We start from the raw sequence: 12,490 nt of genomic DNA, 5'->3' as shown, positions 1-12,490 counted from the left end.
TCGTCAAAGCAGTCGCCTGTTTTGTCCGTCTTTTTAGTTAACAGTATCTCATTTATTCGAACCTATTCGACTAGCATAGCAGAACATCGTGAAAAAACAATGTGCAAGTTTCCGGCGACAACGATTCACAAGTAAAGAGAAACCGGTTGAGAGCATTAAACAGTTTAATTTGCGAGGAACGAGTCTTTGGCGCAGTACGCTGCACGTCCTCAGGTTTGAGGGCCTGCTACAAGTGATGAAAAGCACCCCGTACTTTTATGTGTTGTACAAGTGCGAATGGTCTTCGGTGTGCTTGTTTCGCTCCGCTAAATGTATTTTTGTGTCATATATCGCAATTTTTATGTTGACGCAATAAAAGAATTGTCCCCGTTTGATTAAGACTGCAGACATTTTCCGTAATTTCACGTGTATAATCAGCACCGCAGATAAGCCACAGGACGCGTTCTTAGGAACATTTTGAAAATTTTCTAGCAGATAAGCCGCACTCGCAGATAAGCCGCGGGCAATACGAGATGACTGATTGGTGCGACAAAGGAGACCATTGTGAAGGCCGTAAACCCTGTAGTCCATACTCCGGGATCGACATAGTCTACAACAAAGGAGGTCAGTTCTATAGTTCTACCCACGGGTTCTATCAAGATCGTATTGTGCCCTTGTTTTGCGCTTTTCGTGGACTGATGGGTCAGTGGTCTTCCAGTGTCACCACTTTCGTTAAAGCTGCTTTGGGGAATGCACCAGGAGTATCAATCTACTCGAATGTGGAAACGTCCCTGTTACGCGCTGTTCGTGCATCGGCAGAGCAGCGCTGTTCCCGAGACACTGTCGGCCCTATCGTTAAAACCAGCGTATGGGGAAAAAAGTCATCAGATAAGCCGCAAAGCGCCCGTGAGAAGAAAAAATCGCGCATAAGCCGCGGCTAATACGCGTGAAATTACGGTATGTGTGTGTGTCACGGATCGCATTGGACACTATTATGCTATTTTCAAGGAAGAAGTAATTATCATGCTTACCCTTAGAATTGTGTGACACTTACACCTGCGTACTCGCCGCCATCCATTAAAGCTACGCATTCCATCTACTTTCGATAAAATATCCGTTAGACTCTAGGTGGCTAAGTAGTTTCGTTAAGATATCACAGACTACAAAAGGCACGATGCACTTATGTGTTGGAGGTGCTGTTTGGTCTCCGCCTGTCCCTTTAGACGTTGCGCAGCTGAGCATTCGCCTCTAGGACTCCCTTCCTGAAGCAGTTTAACTTGCGTTGTTGAACCTCCTGTGTCTCGGCGATAGCCCAGCAGTTGGTGCATGCCTTACGAGCGGTTGTGTATGTTTCTTCGTTGCTGGAATCTGGTGCAAACAACGCTGACTCGAGCGTGTTTTAAGGACACGTCTTTCACACGTATGTGATGTCGAAAACGGGCTTCAGGATATGAACGAGGGATGTTGTCTACGAAAGTGCGACATGTGTTGTAAGTGCTAAACGGTAATAATTCGTGGCTTTACGTCGCGAGAGAACTGCGATCATGAGCGACGCCACCTTGGTCGGGTCGGCTGATAAATTTCTCCAACCTGAGGGTTCTCTAACGTGCGTCGAAATCTCGACACACGGCACACCAGATTTAACGTCCCTCGCGGAAGACGGCGTCTCTGAGCAGGTGGTACGCTTCCACCAAGCTGCTACCGTCCACGGCAAGGCTTCAAACCGCGTTCTTGTGATCAGCAGGCGGACACGCTACCGACTCAGGCACCTAGGGCGGCCTCCTCCTAATCGCACATCAGTGTCGATTGACGCCGTTAAAAACAATGCGATAGGAACGATGACATCTGCAATCCAGCTGGGTTCCATTGTTGAGGATTACTGGCGGAATTCTTCTAAGTCGAGCCCTGTGTGAAAGCTTCAAGACGTCTTTCATTTCCGCGACAGCAGCCTTAGTCAAGACTCGGAACCAGCGGAGAAGCGAATGTTTTAAAGGGACTGTAAAGCGAAAAATAACCCCATATTTTTGCCCACGATCGTGCACAACATCATTGTTTGATAACACACAGAAAGCATTACTTCTCAAATCAGCATATTTTTTACATATAAATATTTTGAAGATTGCCAGAACATGGACGCTGCTACCAACGAACGGCGAAAAAGAGCAACTTGGGGTTCGGGTCCAGGGCTCCAACCCTTACCACGTGACAGTTAATTTTGTAGAGAACAAAGTTCACGCACATTACTTTACAGCTCATCGCCATTTTAAATATGGCGCTCATTTCCATAGTTTCTACATCAATAAAGCATTCGCCGCTACGAGCTACGATCCGCCGCGCCATCTGCAAGGCCATCTGTGTGGCGTTATCGCGTTTGATGTCTACGTCGTGGGTGGTGATGTTGGACGCGCGAAGCAGAAAATGGAAGTAAATGATACTGCTGTGTCACGTATGTGAGAGACCTACATATCCCTGGTGTTCTGGGATGCAACATCTTGGTTCATGTTCGACTACGGGCGTTTTCCACCACAAGATTCCACAGGAGAGTGCGCGAAAACGAATGTGGTTCGAAGCACTCGGCTATTAGATACAGCAGTCGTGTGCGCTGAGCTAATTTTGCTGCCGATGACTACGAAGACGCCGTAGAAGGCCAATACGCTCGAAGCAAACTGCCGTTCAGTAACCAGTGATTTTGCTTCACCGAGGTGACGAGTTCAACGCAACGTATCAGGTATGTACAGGTGGCACACATGTATAAATTATAGTGTAGCGATGACGTATTCCATTTAACTCATGTTATCTTACTTGTCCTGTGCTGAACATTGTCAACATCAACAAATTTTAATTTTAGGGGCTTTCCAGTGTTGAAGTGGCGCCAGACTTCTTCGTATGTATGTGATCCAGGCACTCAAGTTGACATGACAGGAATAGTTGGAAGCAGGTATGCAAAGTCCACAGATGGAAGCACTAGATTTGTTACGCGTTGCAGACTTTGTGACATTTTTGGAGTCTTTGGACAGGCGCAGAACATTAGTATGACGTCAACAGTAGGAGAAGAAACCGATGAGAGCTACTAGCTTCTTTGAAGGCAAGTGGAATACTTCCTGTTGAGGTATAGTTGTGACTAAGGAAGGCTAATTTAATTGCTAGAGATGCATCCTCTACACTTGAATGCCCGGTGAAACAGCAAAAGTTCATTTTCTTTGAAGCCCCACTACTGGAATTGTTCAAAGTGTGTCGCAGCTACAGTGAGCCATGCAAGGTTACCACATCATATTGGTCCTAAATTTGTGGAGTTCCCCTATCTCTGACACGACGGTCATTTCTCTTTATTGCTCTCCCGATCCTACCTTCTCAAATATTAATGTGGTTCTCCATGCGTTGCATGGGCACTGCCTTTTTCAACTCATGCTTTCAGTTTCTTGTTCTGTTGAATAAACATGTATAGTGGAAACTAGCTTCAGCAGCTAGAACGGAACAAAGGACGAAGGTAGTTTCGCTTTCCGCAACACAGGGACTCAGACAGCGCATGAGCAAATGCATTTATTTTACGGCTGCGTCCTGCCCTTGTTGTTTGTGCAACAAGTTCTCCAAGGTCGGAGCGGTCAGAGGATGTCATGTGGAGCGTTAACGGAGTGCAAAAAGTTAGTACTCCCGGAAGACGCGAAGGGCAGCAACGTTGCCAGGTGAGAGCTGGGTGCTCTGTCGGAGCATAACACGACGTCGCAGTTTTCAAAAATAAAAATTAATTTTCTGTAACTTTCCCTTTACGTAGAGCCAAAATATTTTGCAGGAATATAAAGTGAGACAAGGAGATTCATTAGCATTATTTGGTATGATTCTCAAGACACGAGATTTAGTCCGTAGTGGCACTTTAAAGGGACCGAAAAGTGAATATAAACCTATCGAAGCTTTATATTCAGCGAGAAGCTTGAACCTTCAAAAGTTCGGATATCAAAGAACTCCGCTGAAATCGCTGTAGTTTTTCTCTAATCGAATTTTCCATGATTGCATATCCAGGGACCTAGTAGGAATCCGAGCAGTCTGTCAACAGTTGCATAACCCCTGCCATCTGTCGAGGACGCATGTAATACGCGCTCTTCCACTCGCTAATCCGGCGAAAACGAAAATGGAACTGCGCATTTGTGACCACTTTCTACGGCGAGAATGTCGAACCTCTTGAACATGAGTGCGCTAGAATTCCGCCTTCGAGAACTATCCCTCACACAGAACTTCTTTTCGTGCGATGTCGTGCTGGAAAGTGTGGGCTTCGCAGCAGAAGATTCCTTGTCCAGAGATTTACCGGAGTCACCTTCGTCCTCACCAGTAGGTGCCCGTGCCGTGAACACGGACTAGTTTGTGAAATTTACATTAACAGGGAGAAGCCCTTGTGTAAGCAGAAACAAGCGCTGTTTTTTATTCGTACAGGTGTTTATGTGGAAAATCCAAACTGATGCAGGATACTACGGACCAGTGTTTTTGCTGCCGAGAGGTAGAGAATCAGTGTGAAAAGCTGACAGACAATTGTAGCACAACAAACGAGTATTTCAAAATAATGTGCACTGATACCAAAGTCCTCCAAGTGTCTTCCGGGAGACATTACATCCGAGAAACCGAAGAGCATGGCAACATACGCGGCAGCGCCGTGGTCTTTACGTGCTACTTGAACGGCAAACTGGACAGAAAACCCTTATAACTGCAGGAAATTTCGTTATATGACCTGTCGGCTATTCACAAGAAGCATATGGGGTGCCCTGAGAAAGTACAATAGAAAGTACTCTTCCTGCCTGCGTCGTGCATGCTATTAGGGATGCTTTCCCAAACATTGTGACTTACAATGCATACATTTCTACAAGTCACAATGATTGGGAAAGCATCCCTAATAGCATGCACGACGCAGGCAGGAAGAGTACTTTCTATTGTACTTTCTCAGGGCACCCCATATGCTTCTTGTGAATAGCCGACAGGTCATATAACGAAATTTCCTGCAGTTATAAGGGTTTTCTGTCCAGTTTGCCGTTCAAGTAGCGCGTAAAGACCACGGCGCTGCCGCGTATGTTGCCATGCTCTTCGGTTTCTCGGATGTAATGTTTCCCGGAAGACACTTGGAGGACTTTGGTATCAATGCACAGTATTTTGAAATACTCGTTTGTTGTGCTACAATTGTCTGTCTGCTTTTCACACCGATTCTCTACCTCTCGGCAGCAAAAACACCGTCCGTAGTATCCTGCATCAGTTTGGATTTTCCACATGATTTTCCACGTGAGTGTGAGTTCTCGAATGCGGAATTCTAGCGCGCTCATGTTCAAGAGGTTCGACATTCTCGCCGTAGAAAGTGGTCACAAATGCGCAGTTCCATTTTCGTTTTCGCCGGATTAGTGAGTGGAAGAGCGCGTATTACATGCGTCCTCGACAGATGGCAAGGGTTATGCAACTGTTGACAGACTGCTGGGATTCCTACTAGGTCCCTGGACATGCAATCATGGAAAATTCGATTAGAGAAAGACTACAGCGATTTCAGCGGAGTTCTTTGATATCCGAACTTTTGAAGGTTCAAGCTTCTCGCTGAATATAAAGCTTCGATAGGTTTATATTCACTTTTCGGTCCCTTTAAAGTGCCACTACGGACTAAATCTCGTGTCTTGAGAACCCTACCAAATAATACCAATGAAATCTCCTTGTCTCACTTTATATTCCTGCAAAATATTTTGGCTCTACGTAACGGGAAAGTTACAGAAAATTAATTTTTATTTTTGAAAACTGCGACGTCGTGTTATGCTCCGACAGAGCACCCAGCTGTCACCTGGCAACGTTGCTGCCCTTCGCGTCTTCCGGGAGTACTAACTTTTTGCACTCCGTTAACGCTCCACGTGACATATCATCCGACCGCTCCGACCTTCGAGAACTTGTTGCACAAACAACAAGGGCACGACGCAGCCGTAAAATAAATGCATTTGCTCATGCGCTGTCTGAGTCCCTGTGTTGCGGAATGCGAAACTACCTTCGTCCTTTGTTCCGTTCTAGCTGCTGAAGCTAGTTTCCACTATACATGTATATGGACCTTCGAGACTCAAGTAAGATACATACAGCCAATATTTTGAGATCCAAATGTGCTGTCAGTTATCTTCAGTGACAAAGGATTTCAGATACAAATCCAAAACTGACTTCACACAAGTGATTAACTAGTCACAAGTGACTGACTCCACTTATCAGCACAATTTTCGGTGATGCATTCAGCGGTCCCACCTGCTAAGTGGCCAGATCGGGTACCACTGGATTAATTCCGCTGGGGTCCACTTGAAGAGGGACCATTATGAAACTGGTTCCCCTTTCAACTGGTCCCAATCGCTATATGGTCTCACATTCAAAGTAGGGACTGTTCAATAAATCACTTTGAAATGTTATCACCCCAGAGTTTTGCCTGGGGGTCATTTCATCGTTCGTCAAGCGAGGTTGAAGATACAGTTAATACGTTAGCTTGTTACTTGAGCTTCGTGCCATGTACGAACATATATGTGTACACTGCTTTATTGTTGGCTTTGAGACATTTAAATGCTGAGAAATGCTTCATTTCTTTTTTGTGGCGTCGACGGTTGGCAATTTAACGAGAGGACGGAAAGGCTAAAGGAGAGCGACAAAAATGCAACACGCATTTCAGGAAAACCTTCAAGATTTGAGGGTGATCTGTTTATCTTACCTGGTTAGAGGTACCCCCTAAATCAGTGGTTATATTTTTGTAATTTCTTTTACCGTATTCAGTATCCAGACGGTACAAGACTTAGAGCGTACATGGATATCAACATGTCTTTGCCGATGCATCTGCACCTGTCCTGACTTTCTTCCCAGTTTATTTATTTATTTATTCTTGTACCTCAAGGGCCCAGGAGCATTACTTGAGGGGTGGACAAAAAAGTGGCGGGTTCAGTAAGTGGTACAAAATCAATCTACAGCAACACTCGCAAGCTACAATTATAGCACAAACTTAAAAATTATACAATGTTAAGGTTACACATACTGTTATGGAGTTACTGTACGTGGAAGACGTACAATACTGTTTGTGGAGTATGTTAGATTATCTCAAAATAATTAAAGAATTACCTGTATTCCCTGCTCTCCATTATAAACTATGCCAATCAGGGCACACAGAGAATCGAGAATTCCCACTAGCGGTGTGCGCCCATGCCGTTTTTCTCGACGGCTGCGTTGGGTATAGTTTGGGTGGGCGCCGCTCGATCGAAAAATCAATCAGAGCCAATCCAAATTTCATTCATTCATTCACTTTTATCTTCCACACATTTTGGCGGATCCACCAACAGAAAGCTCTTGCGAGCTTGACGAAGGCTCCAGGCACCGGCAGTACGGACAGCACAAAACACATCTCCACACCTCCATTTATGGGAACCCGGACACGATTCTCTCTGCCTTCTGGAGTATCATGAATGGCGCATGCTGTCTGCAACAGCACAACTACTTGCCTCGGTGTATGCCGTTGCCATTCGCCGCTTGTATCTATCGCGACGTCAGATTACAGTCTTAGGTGTCGCCCGCTACATTTGTCAGATTTCAGGCTGCGGTTCGATATACAGAACCTGGTCATGTGATATTGTTTCCCGCAGGAAAAACACCCGTGGCTAGTTCGAAGTCGTTCTTCAAGCTACTACACAGCCGTTTCGATCTTGCACTACCTTATGTCATAATCGTTTCCGCAGAAAAAAAAAAAAAAAGGTGCTGTCTCTCTTCTGGAACCCGCTTTGGTTCTACTGGCCTCAACAATGGGCGCAGAAGCTGTCGACATTCTCTCGCTGTAATTTTGAAGTTTTCTTCTGTAGCTTGTCGAAGTAGGTATCTGCATCCTTTGCATATTCTCCCTCGTGGACGGCATTTGTTATCTGCATTACGCCTCCATCTTAATGAAGTCAAGTAACTTTTGCTGCAGCTTCTCGTGACGATCTTGTGGCCCTTGCATGACACGCTCCTGTCGGTCACTAGGTATATTTTTCTGAAAGCTGAGACTCAAATCACTTGGCAGAGCTTGCTGTAAAACAGGGTACCGAAGTCAACAATATGACTTTGACGTAGTGCCAAGGGGTTCCAGACTTCTGATATGTGCTTGCACTGTATCGCGGAGACGTCTCAGTTCAGGTACATTCCGAGAAGACCTGACTACCCGAATACTTAACAACCGTTTCGATGAAACTGGATCAGAGCATCTGAATTTCCAAATATTTCCTTCGTCACTGTATGCCATACATGTCCCTGATAGCTGTAATCCCTTGATGGAAGATGCGCCTTCCTCCGTCAGAACAGACCTCAATATGGCGTCCTCTCGTTGTCTCTCAACGCAGAGGTGGTGTGCACAAGCGACTTGAAACGAATCCAAAATTCTTCGCAATTCTCTCCATTACAGCTGAATTTGACTAATTCCAGCTTCGGTAAGTGATGTCTGGGATGATGACGGTCACTACTCTATGGGCTATGGTGTAGGCAGATGCGCTACTCGATCTCGATGTTCCATCGCTTTGTCAAATTCTGCTTCCGCCTCTTCCACTGTAAACATAGCCTCGAACTTCCCGTTTCCTCGTCCAGGACTGAGGAGAACTACCGATGCGTTCCGTAGAACTGTCGACGAGTTGAATGACCTGTTTGGGCTTGTTCAGCACCATAGTCAGTCGCTGGCCAAGCGACTTTCTCTTCTGAAGAAGCAGAGTCTTCGTAGTTGATCCCTATGGAGCTCCGTCATCGGGCTGGCCTGGGGTTGCCCTCTCGGTGCAGGTTTTAAACGAAGCCAAGTCCAAACGACGAGTGAACATTAGCACGGTATCCGTGTTCTCAAGCAACATGCGCGTGATCCCAGCTGATCAATATCGTGTTCCTTAACACAAGTTATGGAGTCAAGTAGGGTAATGATCTTGCTATGTCTGATTCCACGAGGTTCCGCTTCGTAGAAGCACAGACAGGCCTCTCTAGCTTTCCGAGGTATTCCTTCTTTGCGACGGTTGTCGCGCCAATCGTCGGTTACATTGGTGAAGAAGTCACAGGTTCTTCCTTACAGGTTCTTACGTCACAGTCACAAGTAATAGCCTCGCTGATGCGGCATCTTGTTCGTCATTTTCTTTGTCGCATTCGTAATCGAAGTCCCATTGCATTTCTGAGCAACTCAAAACCCTCATTCGTCTCTTGATCTGTTTCCCGAAGAAAGCTCCATACAGATATGTGCGCTGCTTTGTGTTTGTTTTTTCACATACAATGGACTTTGTCTAAGCCATCCAGTAGTCCATGGTTTGTATTTACAGACTTCGACGCAGGCAGCTTTTCATGCCGCGTGACCCGATTTCCAGCGCGTAATATATATTTTGCATAATTTTTGTGTGAGTTGCGACGTGAACTGCCGGTGACGAGGCTTTAATGTCAACGACAGGACACGTCGGTACTCACGCGATGACCCGGATATTTAGTTTACAATATGTGACTTTTACTTTGCGGTTTCATATCGTGGTTGCTGTTCTGGTCTTTTTGCTATCTACACTGCTGCAATTCCTTATGTGGCGCCCATTGCCTCGTTGGCCGGGCTCGCTATGGCTCTCGAGCCCGTTACCAGCCCCCACCACGTGGAGGTGAGGTTAGGCGCCACCAATATTGGGAGCCAATGAATCCGAGGTCATAATAGTCCGGGGGCACGCGAGAGGTCAAAGTCTGATAAGCAAAAGGAAAACTGAATGCTTACAAGTAATATATGGAATGCAGGAGCATTTCGAGGATATCCGTAGGCATCGGAGTGCTCAGGTCTGAGCAATCCTCAACGGCGGCCACGATGTACATAAAGAGCATGATAGTGTCCTCCTCAGAGAGATAGCGACGGTAGTTCATAGCTAGGAAGCGGACAAATTGCATGACTTCGTCGTGAAGGCGAGGACAATCTTCTAGGAAAAGGTCGTGGATCGATTTCACGCATGCAGTCAGAAAACCGGGAACCCTGTAAAAAGAGATCACATTTTTTCTCAGCTGATCCACAGCACCTTCACGGTGCAACGAAACATCTCTAAAGTGCAGAGATATCAAACCATCTATCCAGACTGGCGGTGGTTTCCTAACCCAAGCCAGTAGCGCATAGCGCAGCCTGTGCGTCCGTCCCATTAAATTCCGAAGCAGGATACCCATGGCGTCTACGAGACAGGAAGAAGGGGCTGTTAATCTGTCAAAGTTTAATCGGCGCCCTTCATCTCATTGTCTTTGGTGAAACGGTAGTGCACTAGTTTTAGGCTAGGGGCAAAACTTCTGTCTTTCCCGATCCAAAAGCTTTTAAATGGCTGTGGCCGCCTATCTGCTCCTAGCACAGACCACGACAATGATCCTTTACTGAACTCGCCACATTTGCGACAATGCGCTCTCGGCGAGACACACTGTTAGTGCCGACCAAAGATCGTGTAACTTTCCTGGGCCGTGTTCTTTACATATATACAGGTTGTTCGACGAAAATTCCCCGGGTGAATAATTTGTGAACAGGTGGCGCCATTGAAAAACATTCTTTTTGGAAAAGCTCCTTGGGACATCGGCTACGAACTGAGTGGTGAGCGGCTCATGTGCATACGCTCACTAATTCAATAAATATCCTAAATCTTAAATATTACTTCGCGCGCTTATGGTATCTCTGTTTTACGCATCGGAGCTTCAGCGATAAATATTGCAAGAAAAAAAAAACGCGTCGACATTTAGTGATTTTTCCGAGTAATTAATTGGTTTCGGTTTACATATTTCTTGCGCGGAGCAGTGCACCAATGCACTCTTTGGATCGGCTATCCGGCTGTCAATTTTGTATTGATCCGCCTGTTTGACACACGGGGGTGACGGAAGATAAGGAACAGCCGCAAGACCGCAGGAGACGCTTTGGTGTTCCTTGTCCTTCTCTACAAGCTCCGCCTCTCGTTTTCAACAAACTTGATGAGAACGTTGTCATTCGGGATGTTGGTTGGCTATGAGGGGGCTATGTGGTGTAGTTAATTTTTTGCAGTGTACCCCACTAGTTCATACAGCTCGCGGCACATTCGTCATCATCCATGATAAGAGCATGCTACCTCACCAACAGAGCGTTGTTTACCAGTCGCATTGATAAGGTATACCAAAGCATCTCTTGCGGCTGTTCCTAATCTTCCGTCGACCCGGTGCGTGAACCAGGCGGATAGCTGGTCCAAAGAGCGCATTGGTGATCGCATTGGGCGGATCTAGTGCACTGCTCCGCGCAAGAAATATGTAAACCGAAACTGATTAATTACTCGGAAAAATCACTAAGTGTCGACACGTTTTTTTTTTTTTTTTTGTCATGCAATATTTTTCGCTGAAGGTCCCGATGCGTAAAACAGAGGTTGTATAAGTGTACCAAGTAAGATTTAAAAGTTAGGATGTTTATTTAATTAGTGACCGTATGTAAATCAGCCGCTAACTACTCCGTTCATGGCCGTTGAAGGCAGCGCTGACTTCCGAAACGTCGACCATGAAATGTCATCATCTGTATCCGTATCGCTATCACTTTGTTGGCAGTCTAGCATTTGCTTTTTATTAGCTAGCATAAGAGAGGATGAATCTTCTGGTGCTAGTTGTCTCCGGTTCTGCCGATAGGTTAAGCCTTGTGCTATACTGTTGTATTACACTTATTGCCTCCTCTACCTTTGCGGTTACGTCCGCCTCTCTGTTTTCTTCCTGTTCTTTTGCGACCTTCTTCGTTTTCTTTGTGGCTTTGATGTTTCAGCGTTAGGAGGGAGTGTCTTGTTTTGCTCATACTGTTCATTCACGTCTCTTTCTAATCCATCAGTTCTACGCTTGTTTTTCTTTTTTTTCTGCCTCTTTCTCATTCTTCATTGCTTCTTCCCGCTCGCCAGTGTCAACATTGGCTTCCTTTCCAATCTGTTTCCTTCCAATCTTCCTTTGAATCTGTCTCTGGCTGCGCCATTGAACCTACGGTTTCAGTATTTAAATTTTCTACTGGGTCTGTGGCAAAGTCAGAGGTATCGGGGTAGCGTCTAGGGCTGGTACCAAACCCCTGGCACACAAACCATTCGAACTCAATGATTTAATTAGCAATGATCAGGCAACCATACATTTTCTACGGTCACTTGGGCTGTTAGCGACTTCTTCACGAACGTGTCCACTGTGCGGCACTCAAATGAACCTGAACAGTGATAGTGAGAGCGTTTTCGGCTATATATGGGGATGTCCAACATCCACGAGCGAAGAACGACCCAAAAAGAAGGCACGGCGTTCAAGATGCCTAGGAAAGACCTCCGTTCGGTAGTGGTCGTTCTTCGACAGATCGAATATTCCCCTACATGCGATTGCCTTGTTCTCCTACTTCTCGGCTCTCAATTATTCAAACCATATAATCGAGAGAGAGCTGAGAGTAGCACATCAGTCTGTCACCGACTGGGCCAGCTTTTGCCGTGAGGTATTTATCAATGATATAAGTAGTACTATTTGGGATAGAAACTACGGCAACGCGAAACTACGGCACCCACCGCCAGGG

Source organism: Ornithodoros turicata, chromosome 1 (genome assembly GCF_037126465.1).
Source record: "Ornithodoros turicata isolate Travis chromosome 1, ASM3712646v1, whole genome shotgun sequence".
Lineage (NCBI taxonomy): Eukaryota > Metazoa > Arthropoda > Arachnida > Ixodida > Argasidae > Ornithodoros > Ornithodoros turicata.
Note: the sequence above shows the minus strand (reverse complement) of the source record.